This window comes from Chamaea fasciata, unplaced genomic scaffold, assembly GCF_029207755.1.
Source record: "Chamaea fasciata isolate MVZ Bird 193981 ecotype frontalis unplaced genomic scaffold, bChaFas1.0.hap1 SCAF_3, whole genome shotgun sequence".
NCBI lineage: Eukaryota > Metazoa > Chordata > Aves > Passeriformes > Sylviidae > Chamaea > Chamaea fasciata.
In genome coordinates, this window is record NW_027094088.1 from 95,690,843 (window position 1) to 95,704,687 (window position 13,845).

Consider the following 13,845-nt stretch of genomic DNA (forward strand, 5'->3'; position numbering starts at 1 on the left):
CTGGAGTCCAATATTTCAAGACCTTCTTGTGCTGATGAGCCAAAAACTGGACCTATTACTCCACATACAAAAGTGTAAGTGCTGCATAAAATGGAATAATAATTTCTTTTGATTTCTGTTTCTCAAGTCTTTCCATCTTGACAGCCAAAAAATATTTGCAAAAGTCAAAAGGCAATGAGTTTTCTGGGAATTATCTTGCTTTCCTCCACCACAGAGACAGCAGAAAACACTTTCTGGTAACCTACCAGCATCCCATTAAGTAGGAAAGGTCCCTGATTGGTATGAAGTCTGCTTGTTTGGTTTGCAGTATTTGCCATATTTGAGATGAAGGCATATGTTTGGGTTTGAGAAGGACCTTTCTGAGATTATCTGTGAACAGAAGTGGATACACTGGGTTTGCAAGGGCAGGACAATTTAGCTAGTCACTCCCACCTGGTCCACATTTCTTTGTGAATCAGGTTCGGGCAGCCCCTAATTGTTTTAACTTGACTTCTGTCTGGGCAGAAAATGAGACTGCTTTAGCTGATGGCTGGCATTCATGTCATCCTACTTTTTCTCCCCAGGAAGTCGATATGAGGGAGGCAAGATATTTTATCTCATAGCCTTAAAATGATTCATTGGAGTTCAGCAGTTTCTTGCCTTCTCTCAGGGTTCCACAGCTCAGCAGGGCACCAGGCAATGAGGAAGTGAAATCTATTCTCCAGATACTGGGATGCAGCAGGAAGACAGCAGGGGAGCAGAGGACCAGCTGCACTGATGGCAAAACACCCACTCAGAGAGCTCCTGGTACAGAGCTTTTCATGGGCTATTCCTAAGACTGCTGCAGAGACAGTGACCCGTGCCTACATCCATCTCCATATTCATTGCTTTACAAAGTATGTAGCCTGAAGAACACATTTTTCAGTTTATAAAGCAGTATTTTTTTTTCTCACACACAGATCTCTGAGATGAGAGGTTGTAATCTTTAGTACAGGGATACATCATCTCTTTTTACTGTTTTGGTTTCAGTTCAGATCTCTGACCCAGTGTCAGGCGATATTGAATATGTCTCCATATGAACTACACATCTAGATTCCATTTACAGCTAATGGGCAAAAACATGCATCCTGGGATGTGATTTTTCATCCTAACCTAGGTATCTACTGGCTGAATTATCCCCTAAAAGTGACTTATTTATCTTGATTGGTTATCAACTAAACTGATGGGGTGAATCCTACCTTTATTGCTTTTACTCAAAATTTTCAAGTTGATCCTTGCTGAATTTCAGTGGTATCTTTAGTATGACACAGTAGGAACTGCTGAGTGGAAGGAATGAGGAGCTACCCGAAAGGAACTACTTTTTGGTTGTGGATAGACAAAGATATATCAGGAAAGGCAGGTGTGGATGGGATACTACAGATGCTTTGGATGGGATATATGATTATGACTGCATGATTTACATTATTTCTTGGTCTCCATTATAAGTTTAACTACTTTTTTATAGTTGTGTTTGATTATCAAAGAAACACTGTTTGTGCTTTGATAAGCTGACCTGACTGGCCAAAGGGACAGAGGCATATATCACTACTATTCTAGAGGAGGAGAGAACTGATAAATATATCACTGAAATTTCTTATTCTTGTCTCTCCTTCTATTCCCTCAATGAGTTCAGTGCCAAGGAATCTGGAAAGACAAAGACATCTACATGCACAACTGCCTGACTTGACTTCATCTGAAATGTAAATCTTTTAGTTAAGGGGTTAGTTCCTTTTTTTTTTATTCCTTCATCTAGCTTTTAAATTGACATTTTTCTTATTCCCTATATTCTCATGACAGGGAAGGCTGAGAAATAATCCATAGTATAAGAAGAAAGTAAATACAAAGGACTCTTTACCTCTTCGGTTATAACTGTCTATTATTAGTATTCAGTTCTGTCCCCATTAAATAGTGAGACTCTGGCATGGTTTTGAGTGACTTGAGTGACTTAGCAGTTTTCCAGCAGTGTCCAGATGAAGTGAATAGGTGCCAGTTAGGGACAATTCCCAAGGAGCTTGAATGTGGTGAACATATATTAGAAGGTAAAAGATTAGCTGTATATGCACCCAAATCATGCAACAGTTGAACTTGGCATTAAATGAGTGGACTATGGTCAGTTTTATTAACTTACATAGATGTAGTCATTGATTAATGTGACTGAAGGGACAAAGGCAGGAAAATGTGTAGGCTGGGATCAATGGAAAACACATTTCAGAAGGAATGAGTAAGGCAAATATGAACCATTTACCATGAGTTTGCATGGCAAGGTTTGGGCAGCACAGTGGGCTACAGCATCCAGCAACTTCCCCATTGTTCAGGAGAGCGAATGCCAGCCAGCTCCACAGTGGACCCACTGCTGGCAAAGGCCAAGCCCATCAATGATGGTAGAAACACCCCTGTGATAACATATTTAAGACGGAAAAAAGAAAATTTATTGGGCAGAAGTAATTGCAGACAGAGAAGAGTTGAGCAAGAATATGTGAGAGGAACAGGAGGGGCAGGAGGTGCTCCGGGCACCAGAGCTGAGATTCCCCTGCAGCCCCTGGTGCAGTCCATGGTGAGGCAGCTGTGCCCCTGCAGCCCATGGAGGTCCATGGGGGAGCAGAGATCCACCTGGTGGAGTAGAGATCCACCAGCAGCCTGTGGAGGAACCCACATCTGAGCAAGTGAATACTTGAAGGAGGCTGTAACCCTGTGGGAAGGCTGCACTGGAACCAGCTCCTGTCAGGATCTGTGGCCCTGTGGAGAGAGGAGCCCATGCTGCAGCAAGTTTGCTGGCAGGACTGCTGCTCCTCCCATGGAGGACCAACACTGGAGTACTCTGCTCCTGAAGGGCTGCACCCTGTAGAAAGGGATCGATGCTGGACCAGTGAGAAGAACTGAAGCCCATGGGAAAGACTCATACTGAAATTCATGGAGGACTGTCTCCCATGGGAGGGACCCCACAGTGGAGTAAGGGAAGGACTCCTTTTCCTGAGAAGGAAGCAGTGGGAGAAACAACCTGTGATGAACTTCATGTAACCCTCATTCCCTGTCTCCCTGCACCCACAGAGAGAGCAGGTAGACCCTGGAAAGAGGCTTTCTTTTCCTCCTCATTATCCTACTCTGATTTTCATTTGTAAATTCAAATAATTTCCCCAAGCTGACTCTGTTCTACCTTTGATGACATCTGTTGAGTTATCCCTGACTTTACCTCAGCTCAGGAGGGGAATGGTAAGAGTGGCTTTGGTGGACACCTGGCATCTAGCCAGGGTCAACCTTGGCCAATCATGCTATTCCAGTCGGCCAAGTACACATATACAGAGGACCTCAAAAAAGAGAAAATGGTGACTCACTGGCTCTTAGCTAGCTACAAAAAGTCTTTATTACCTTCTGTTTATTTGCCATCTATGTGTATAGACCCATGTGACTGGAAGTGTGTAAGAATGAGAGTAGAGTCCCAGACAGCTGTCAAATGCAGGAAATGTATGCTATAGTACCAGATATAGACAGCCTTTTATGTCACTATGGCATCTGAAAAGATATTTCCAGAGAGGCTCTTCCAAGTACCTGTCTACCTAAAGTCCTCACACTGCTTCAATTTTAGAAATTGAGGGATTTCACACTGCTGTTCAGATTTGCACAGGAATATCTGTCCCGATAATGAAAGCTTGTATCTCTTAAAAGGAGTGTATTTACTGGACAAATAACAACTTACATATTTACATACATTTCTACAGATTTCCAACTAAATATGTACCTACCAGCTATGATGGCAGTGGCTTTGTTGCCAGTCTCACAGTGCCTAAACTGAGTACAGCAGCACAGACTCAGTGCACAGTATCTGTGCTGAAAATAACTATCCTCGCAGAAACAACAAGCAACAACAAAAAAAAATTAAATAACCACAATAGCCAGTTTTCCAAAATACATGCATGCAGATACAGAGACAATCTTCCACCATACAAAACTAAAACATGAGTCTGAGCCTGGTCTCAGGATGCTTCAGCTTAGAAGTTATTTTGCTGAAGTTCTCTGGTGAAAATAATGTACATGAGAAAAAGCCTATACCTTTACTTCTGCCTTAAATTATTTCTGGGTGTTTTGTTGTTGTTTTGGTTTTTTTGGTTTGGTTTTTTTGTTTGGTTTTGTTTTGGGGTTTTTTTTGTTGTTGTTTTTTGTTGTTTTTGTTTTGTTTTGGTTTTTTCACTTTATCATGTTGTGCCCTTTCAATTGTCTTTTGTGTGATTATTTTTAGGTTCTAGTCTTATTAACTTAACTTTCTGTGCACTAAAGTATCTGAGCTATTTAGGAGTCAATGGAGTTAACCTATCCAACATGAACTTTTCCCCTCTGTTCCTTTGTATCTGGTGCTGTATTATGTCTTATGACTTAAAATGAATTTATTAAATGGAACTGAATCAAATCCATTCCTAAAACCCAGATAAACTGTGTATATTATTTCTAAACTGTCTATCTTCTCAATGACGTGCAATTTGCAGATTTCAAGCAAGACACGTACTTGCCAGAGGACAGTTATTCTTTCTTTAATGAATGTATCGCTATTACTTTTAGTCATGCATTTTTTAAACAGTTAGTAATTTTGACTCATTGCTGTTTGTATCTTATACAGACATCAAGTATAGTTTAAAAATCCTTGTTTACAATATTATAAAAAGTATCAGAGTCCACACATATTGGATGGGGTTCTAAAAGTGCTCTGCATGTGTCTAGTTTTGATTCTACTAATGACAATGATAAAGAATTCTATCAATAAGAAAAAAAGACACAGTAAGCTACTTCACATCATGAACTATAGGAAAATTCTCACATATAACTAGGGAGGAGAAAATATAACAGAAAAAAAATGTGCTGCATCACCTGTTGGTGTGGGCATTTTGTTTAGTCCTGATCTTCCATCTTAAAGCCTTTTAACTGTTAATTTAAAGATTTCACATAATGCAGATTCTTTATTGCAGCTTTCACATCTGTCATTTCCTGCTGTCCATGAAGGAATCTTAAGAGCATATTTCATTTGCTCTCTGCAGTATTCCCATGCTGACCTCCTAAGTGTTTCTTTACATCTTTCTGTATTTTTCTCTCCTGCATAAGCCCTGTCACCCTTTTTACATTTGGAAGTTATTGTTTCCATTTCTGTGTCCGAAGACCCTCCAGCCACCGAATCAAGCTTTTTCTTAAACTCATACCGTATCTTTAATGGAGATTTCAACATGAACCACTTGAAAAAAAAAAGGCAACTTATGAATAGCAGCAGTAATGTCTAAAACACTTTCAGATTTGACTTCTCATGTAGAATGTTGCATAGAAAGGAACAGTCATATTTCTATTTTTCTTGGTGATACAACTACGTCTATACTCATCTGTGCCATAAACTTGGGAGACACCTTAACACTGATCAACTGTTCAAAGCTCTGCTATGATGTGTACAGCTCCAGCCTTACAAAGCTCTCCACCTATCTGCTATTTAAGCACCAAAAGATTCTAGACACCGGGTCTTTTCACACATAAATCTCCAGACAAACCTAATCCAATAGGTATGCTCTAATGCACACCTGAAAGAAAAAGGCTTCCCATGAAATATTGCTTTGATTAGCTTGCTTCATTTGTAGCCAAGTGAAGAACAGCCTGTTTCCTTTTTCATTTCCCCTGCTCACCCCCACCTGCACATTGCCCAGGTAAATAAATTGTTTAGTGGGTCACTCACTAAGGAACCAGAAGAGTAAGAGTATAAGGTCTCATGGTTTATATAGATTCCATACCAAAAACATTTTCTAGCCACCACAATAAAAGCTAGGCTAGATTCAAGCTCCACTGGAAAGCAGAAAACACAAGAGTAGAGTAAGACCCATACTATTTTTTTAAAAGCCATTTGGTCATGCAAAAATACAATGTCTTTGCTGTAGATATTATACAAGGACACTTGCCTTGAAGAGAGAAATACAGTGCCTGTTCCATGTGCCCAGGACTGGTTTTGTAGCCTAATATTAAGAAGTCAAGCCATAAGATGGTTAGAGGTTCCTTGGAGCAAAGACAGATCTCAGCACGGCCCACTTTCTCAGGAGAATGACCCACTCTGGCCTATGGCAGTTCTTGAATGTTTTTTTCTAGGGTGTGACAGAGCTCCAGCAATGTGTGTAAGAGCACTGCCTATGCAAAGCAGTCACTGGTCTAGTCTCCAACCTATTTTGTTAGGAAAGAAGGACATGGCATTGAACTCCTGCATCACTTGTTACACTTAACTCAAGCACCTGCATTACAGAGAGGGGCAGAATTTTCATTCCATTCTATTGTGAAACATTTATCTCACTCCACAATTGTAACAGGATCCTTAGCTTCTAAGACAGGATTCCAGTTTCTATTAATCTAAAAGTTGTCCTTTTTGGCTTTATTTCCATCAAAAGACATTCACAGACTGTGCTCACTAGATTATAAACAAACACTACTATAAACTTTAGTATACTTTCTGTAAGTCCAACTTCAGCCCTATTTCTAACCCTCATTCCTAATAATGATCTGTTATTCTCTATTTCCACTATTACTTTTAAAAATGTATTTTTCTCTTAATGATCTGAGGGCAAAGTTTTATACAACACATTGCAATAGAAGAAGAAACAATTTTTAACTTTCCACTGGATGCCAGCCTTAAAGTTGAACAATGCTGTAATTATTGCAGATGACAGAATGACAATATTCAGTAAATCTTCAGCCCTGTTCTTTACAGGGTGTCCAAGAAATTGCTTAGCAGATGTATCTTGTCTATACAGAACTTCTAAAATAAGTGGAAGCAGTTGGTGAAACAATAGATTTGATACAATAGAAATCAGAAGAAAAGCAGTTGCACAGCTTGCCTTAAAGTATATATGACAAGTAAGGAATCCCACCACATATGCTTTGGAATGACAAAACCCTAGTCTGACATGGGCCTGAGCAGCTTTGCAAACACTCCTCTGTTAGAGTGTTCATGGCACACAGACCTTGCCCTTGTTCTGTCAGTAATCTGTGTCTGTGGAGGACAAGGAAGAAAATATCTGCTTGATTTGTCTGTTTTTGTAATTTTAAATTCAGTTCTCCTGTGGCATTCCTTTACTGTCACAGCAATACTAGTTCTTACCCTTCCTCTTTTCCTCTTTAATAGTACAGCCTGCAAAATTAAGCTTTTGGGATGACAGAATTATCAGATGATGAATTCACCTAATAAACCCCCACTAACTCTTGAGTCGTCAATCCTGTTAACTTTCTCTGACAGAGCCACCACGAATTTCTGCTATAGCAATAATATTTACTGCAGACAGCATATAATATCTGCCACATTCTCCATGTGGTGGTACGGATACTTGAAATGCTTAATGGTAGTGACTATTTTCAGTACTTTCTGCATGAAACTTTAACATAACCATGTAGTTCTGAGGATTTCAGCAACATTGACCAAACCCAACCTCCTTTAGGTGGTTCCTTTCCTTTCATTAGTTTTGGGATTTTTTTGTATTCTGCTAAATGACTTGGCCTTTCTTGCTGTCCAGCTCACTAATTGTAGGCCCCAGAAACGACTCTCAAGGAAAAGAAATTGATTTACAGAAGGGCAAGTAGTTCTTATGGTAAAAAAAGACTATGTCATATGTGATTTAAATGACAAAAGAACAAATGTCAATTGTTTTGAGACCTGTAACATAAGGAAGAAATGCTTCCATAATGCAGAAGTATTAAAAATTACATATAAATGTTCATTACACATCAATGCTTTTGTTTCAAAAGGTTTATATATTTCAGTTAAACAAAATTTCTGTGGCATTTTGAGGCATTTTCTAGGACTGTAAATTTGATTTGTGAAAATGGACATGGATCAGAAGAAATTATCAATCCCATCTGTAATTTTATTTAATTTTCTTATCTTCTGGAGGAGCTCCAATAGAGCAAAATTAACTCCCACAGTTACCAGATAAAGTTCTCTGCTTTTTAGGGTGAAAAGCTACCATTTGTGTTCACTCTTTTAGAAAAAAAAACTGTAAGCCCAGTGGGAATTGGGAATTAATAAGGCCTTCAAAATTGCTCTTAGAGCAGCACTCTAAACCCAAGAGGAAAAACAGGAACCTCTAATGCTGACCAAGCAAATGTTACTTTAAAGAATCATTACATCTGTAGTGTCAGGAAGGATTCACACAGAGTCTGTGGTCGTTGTAAGGTGCAGTACAGTGTGGGCAATGGACTTTTTGAAGCAGCACTGTGAAAGACAAAGGAATTCAAAGCAAAATGAAGAGTTCTGTACAACCCCTGAATACGTTTCTAAAAGTGATATATTCCAGACATGAGACCTTCTACAACAATGTCAAGTCATTTACAGATAAGGATGCAAAGAGCCGCTATATAAATTCAGCCAATTATTGGTTCTTTAAAGCACTACATCATATAACCAACTGGCTTCTTGGCACAGTTGTGCCAAAACCAGGAGATCATTGGCAATTACAGGTTACAGAGAGTCTGAGAACACAGCTACGGCTCTAAGACTACAGCACTTTAATTACTTCTCCAATCCATCTTATTCCAGAAAGAATTGATTTTACTGTAAGATCTTGCCAGGCAACAAACAAAATAGGAAAAAATCAAGGATATACACAGCATTTTTCTGCAGACAGAAGGATGCAATGGAAATGCAGAAAAGGCAGCCTTTTCTTGAGGACTGCAACCTCTGAGACTCCAAAGCAGCACTGCTGAGACATGGTTCCTTTCCAAACCTACTGCTCTGGCAAGATGATGGAAAGCTCTGGTTGCAGACAAGCCTTGAGACAATTTGACAGTACAATGGGCTCAACATCCCAAGTTCAGCTAACACTGAAGGGAGAGTTTAGTGTATTAAAAATACAAACAAGGAGCCCCATGCCATGTAAAACAGTTTCAAAATAAAGCAGCATTGAAATCAGATGTGGTGCTGAATGTGTTCCTAGGTGCTTTCACTACGGCCTTCAGTTCAGATCCTGAATTCTTTAAGTATGCTGATGTCCTCTACAGAATTTCTGCTTACATCCACTAAAGTTGTCTATGACAGAGATGTATAATCTGTCTCATCAAAGGTGAATAATTTCTTTACACTGCAGAAAGCTATAATTGAATCATTTGCTTTTGAAGGATCAGATATTTCATATCATCATTCAAGGCCTTTTATTTGTAGGAAAGGACTTAATACGTAAACCTCTACATGAGAATGATACTGAAGTACATTCTTTTCTTTAAATGTTGAAGTTAAGATAGAGAAGACGATTAAGTTTCTAGACACAGCCCAGAAGGTTTACTGACCGTCTGAGTTAAACATTCAAATCGAAGGAAGTCTTCTAAAACAGTTATTCAAACAGGGGAAAAGTTAGGGATGACATGTGCAACATATCATCTCACATAAATGGAACACTACTGATATAAAGCTATTCATGATTTGTCTTGATGTAAACAAGCTCAGTATCAGACCCAATCTTACTTCAGAGCATTATAAAATTATGTTTAAATAATGCTTTATAATGAGTTTAAACTTTATGGTCTATATATAATTTATGTATCCTAGAGACCTTGAGCATGGAACACAGTAAAATGCAGAACTTACTAACACTTGGGTCATATTTAAGCAATCAACAAACCAACCGACCAACTAACCAACCAACCAATGAACTACAAACACATAACAGCAACACAAAGATCCAAATTTTTTCCAGAAGAACTAGAAGTATCCAGGGGGTATTTACCAGCTAGCTATTTTCCCCACCCTACTCCAATAAAGGTTTCCAGGCCCAAACTACCAGTACCAAAGGTTTTAATTTCATTATTTCCAACAAAAAATTTAGTTAAAAGGCTGAGTCTGAAACTCTCAATATGAAATATAAAAGTTAAACAGCAGAACATGTTGTAATCCATGCTTGCTTCTTCAATGTAAAAAAGCAGGTATCACAGATTCACAGAATATTCTGAGTTGGAAGGGATCCCCAAGGATCATCAAGTACAACTCTTAAGAAAATGGCCCATAAAGGGATCAAACACACACCCTTGGTGTTATTAGCATTATGCTCTAATCAACCGAGCTCTTAATTTAAAGCTATAATTTACTTCTACTAGATGTTTTGTCTGTGAGGTACACATGATTGTAGCTCTCTGCTCTGATTAAGACCCAACACCTACTGTGTTCACCAAATAGATGACCACTTTCCTTCAAGCAGTTTGAATAAATGAGTATGATTAGTGGTCAGCAGGCTGACAGATGACCTTGCTAACACCAATAGGTTGCCTTCATTTCATCAAGATGTTTACTTTATCAGCAGTGTTTTCAGCAGCCTGCACAGCTGGGAAGCTGTGTGCCACCATGTTTTCCTCAGCACATGGGCTTCTTTCATCTTTTAGATTGGCATTTGGGTCTCCTCTTACTTAGAGGACACAAGTGCTTCTGATGCAATCTGCTAAGGGTATCAGGAAAACAGTGGAGGACACTAGCAATCTTAATAGAGCTGATAGGTGGATTTCACATTTTGAGGGTTTATCTGCGTTGAGTTCATGCAAATGAAAGAAAAACCACAAAAATATGATGAGATTTTTTAAAAATAATCTTACAATTTAAACAAATACTCTTGGATTCAATGATCTTAGATGTCTCTTCCTAAATAATTTTATTATTCTATGAAATATGAAAACGGGTAGAACGTCTTTCTCTATTCCATGTGCTAGTTCTTCTTATTAGAAAAACCTGTTCCATGTCTCCTTTGAATACACACTGCTATCTGTGGTTTACAGCTATTTTTGAAGTGTATTTCACTTAAAAAATTAGGTACAATGCCACATATTAGTATACTGGCTATGCCAACTACTTTGAGTTTAATAGAAAATGTAAGGTACAATCTGAAAGACTCCTAATTTACCTGTTAAGAAACTTCAATAGTTTTTGTAGCATCATCTGTGAAATGGATTTGAATTATGTATCCAATTTCCTTAGGTCTAGAATCAACCTAACTCCACCTGTTACTGATTAGAAAATTCCTGAAGTACAAGCATTCTGAATGCCTTCATGTGATATGGACTAAATGGTTCCTTGAACATCTGTTCTGGGAGCTGCTCCAAGGGAGCTGTTTTGTTTGTTGTTTTTTTTTTTTAAATAGAACAGCATTGTGAAACTGTCTTGAGGAGCCAACTACCTGAAGGAAGCTCATCTCAGAAGAAGGTCCTTTGGTTTGCCTTGAAAATTGAACGAACACTTCAGTTTTGAATCCAAAGGTTCTTGGCAGTTGCCATCACAGAGAAGGGGTGTTCCAAAAGCAGCCTTTACTCTCACTCCTTCCCATTTGTATTTCGATTTACAGGTTAGGGTATCCCAGGTAACACAGGTCATCTCTACCTTTCCTTTTTTACCTGGGACAGAAGGGAAATCAGAAAGATTCGTCTTTCCTTTAGGGGCTGTGTTGAACATAAGGGCTTCTCAGGTCTCTCCATAGATAGATAGATGGAAAAATACTTGCTCTTCAAAGAGATTCAGATTTAATGAAAATTTAGAGGATATGCTAGCCATTGATGGAGAGTTTAAAATATGAATTTTGATTCAATGGACTATGTATAGAAGTACAAGAACAGAATTTAGGACTCATCAATAAAAGTTTGGTTGGTTTTTTCCTTTAGTTTTAAATTGATATTTTGAGATTTATCAGACTGTAAGGATGCATCTGTGTTTTCCATGCCCCTTAGATTACCAATGACAAGGCTACAAAGATGTGATTTTCAGGAAATGGTGATGGTTTCAGTGAATGCCTGAGTATTTTCAATAGGAACTGTTTACCTACATTACCTACATAGTATCTATGTCTGCTGAGAACCCCATCCAAAATTCCCATTCCTTTAAACAAAAACGTAATGGGCCAGTGACATACCAAAAACATGCCAGTGACATACCAAAAACATACCAGTGACATACCTAAGTTTCCCAGAACTTAACCTTTTGTACTAGAAAACTGAATTTGACCTAAGAAATGGTAAAACACCTTACCCTTACCATCTACACTCTCCCTTCCCCCCTTCCCCATTTCTGCCTCTATAGTCCTATCCTACACTTGCTGATGGAATTCTTCTGTGAGCAATACTTATGATTTTAACTGTTTTGTTCACCTAGACTATAGCTACTTCTGGAAATTTTCTGAAATGCTATGATCTACAGCACTAGTGACAGAAACTACTATGAGAACTGTGTAGGCATCCTGGTGACCAGTGGATAATTCTGCTTTTCGTTTTTAGGGACAGGAATACTATGACACATTAAGACTTCCTGCTAAGGTAACTTATAATGTGGTTTGCTACAATATTATAGTGAACCTTTAAGTGAGCAAAAAGTGATTGAGACATCTAAATTCATAGTTGACAGATCTAATTTTCCATGTAGTCAAGAGATAAAGGCAAGAGTCCTATTCAGACCATGTAGTATAAGAATACCTAATTTTGCACCTCCTTTTTCTGGAAAAGCAGCAGTCCAAATTCTATCAGTGCAGCTTATGCTAGAAGCAGGATAAAGTGAAAAATCAGTATCCCTGCAGGAAACAATAGGAAAGAAACTATTTAAAAAAAAATATGATTTAATGATTAGTCTCTAGACCTTGCCAAAACCAAACTGCTATCACTCTCTACTCTTTGGCATAGACATAAGGAACTCCATACTACCTTCCGAATTAATTGCTAGAAACTCTTCTTTGTAAATCATCACTACTCTAACTGGGACTGTTGCATACTGATTACTATGTTGATACTCAAAAGGATCATGAAATACTTTTCAAATAAAATTCTATTATTACTTGTGATTTCATGCAAAGTTTTTCTTAATGTCTAATCACTTAGATAGAACATATATTTATTTATTAATTTACATTTGTTTTATTACTGGAATACCATGAGTTCCTAAGAAAAACTTGACTGATGTAAGTTTTAATTTCAAGTAATACGCAGAGCAGCTAATAGAGGTACCTTTGTAAATTTTTTGCAGTTCTTAACCACAGCCTACTATATATGGAAGGAAAGCAGTCAAGAAACAATGTCAGTCTCTTCACATTGATTAGGACCACTAACTGCATGTGTAACTGTGTTGGAGTAAGTAAACCACTGTGTTTCATTATTATAGAAAAATAAACTGAGTATCAAGCCTGCTGGCTTGCCAGAAGCAATTTATTTGAGCTCTTGAGTTTTGCTTTAGTTTTCTGTTTTTCTTTTCATCATTTTTGATAGTGTAGATTCAAAGTTTTTAATGTCATCTGAAATCACAGCAGCAGTTGCACCATAATCTAAGACCAACAATCAGCGCTATTTTTAAAGAGGCTGCTGGACATCTTGCACTTGCTCGTGAAAAGAGCAACAGCAGTTGCACACCAGCCCCATCCAACACAGCTTCTCTTCCAGGTTCTGAAACAGCAGAGTTCCCTGCAAATGGAAATTACTTCCTCGTTGCATCAAACTCATGCAACTTTTAAGATTGACTATTTATTCTCTACCAATTTTGTGGTAAACTCAGGCAATTAAGGAAATGCTACAGATGCAGTATCTGAGAAAACTCTGATAGCCACCCAGCTGGCCACCATCTCGCCCAAAGGGAAAGAATACTTTCAAAGTCTTTCTTTAAGATTTAAGATCTGACCTTACAGAATGCTGAAACAAAAGTCATACAACTTTCATACCTGGTTCCTAAGAGGAATCCAACTGAGGAGTGCTGAAAGCTTTTCTTATATTTTTATTGGTTAGAAAGGTGAATCTACCCAACCAAAAACGTGTTCCCTGGAAATGGGAACAAAATACTTTTTAGATAGCTCATTAATTTCTGCATGATTCCTTCATTTC

At 38.3% G+C, this 13,845-nt stretch overlaps 1 protein-coding gene across 13 annotated transcripts in view; it reads right to left on the reverse strand.

Moving 5' to 3' along the window:
* Positions 1-13,845, reverse strand: part of MYT1L (myelin transcription factor 1 like) — a 303,729-nt gene that overhangs the window by 89,347 nt on the left and 200,537 nt on the right. Inside the window, exon 1 of one of the 13 annotated variants that reach the window (XM_066179857.1) lies at positions 13,686-13,708. The exons of the other annotated variants lie outside the window; for them this stretch is intronic. The gene's annotated coding sequence lies outside the window, so the exon portion shown is untranslated. Of the gene's footprint in view, positions 1-13,685; positions 13,709-13,845 lie in introns of those variants that run through there. 13 annotated transcript variants of the gene reach the window in all.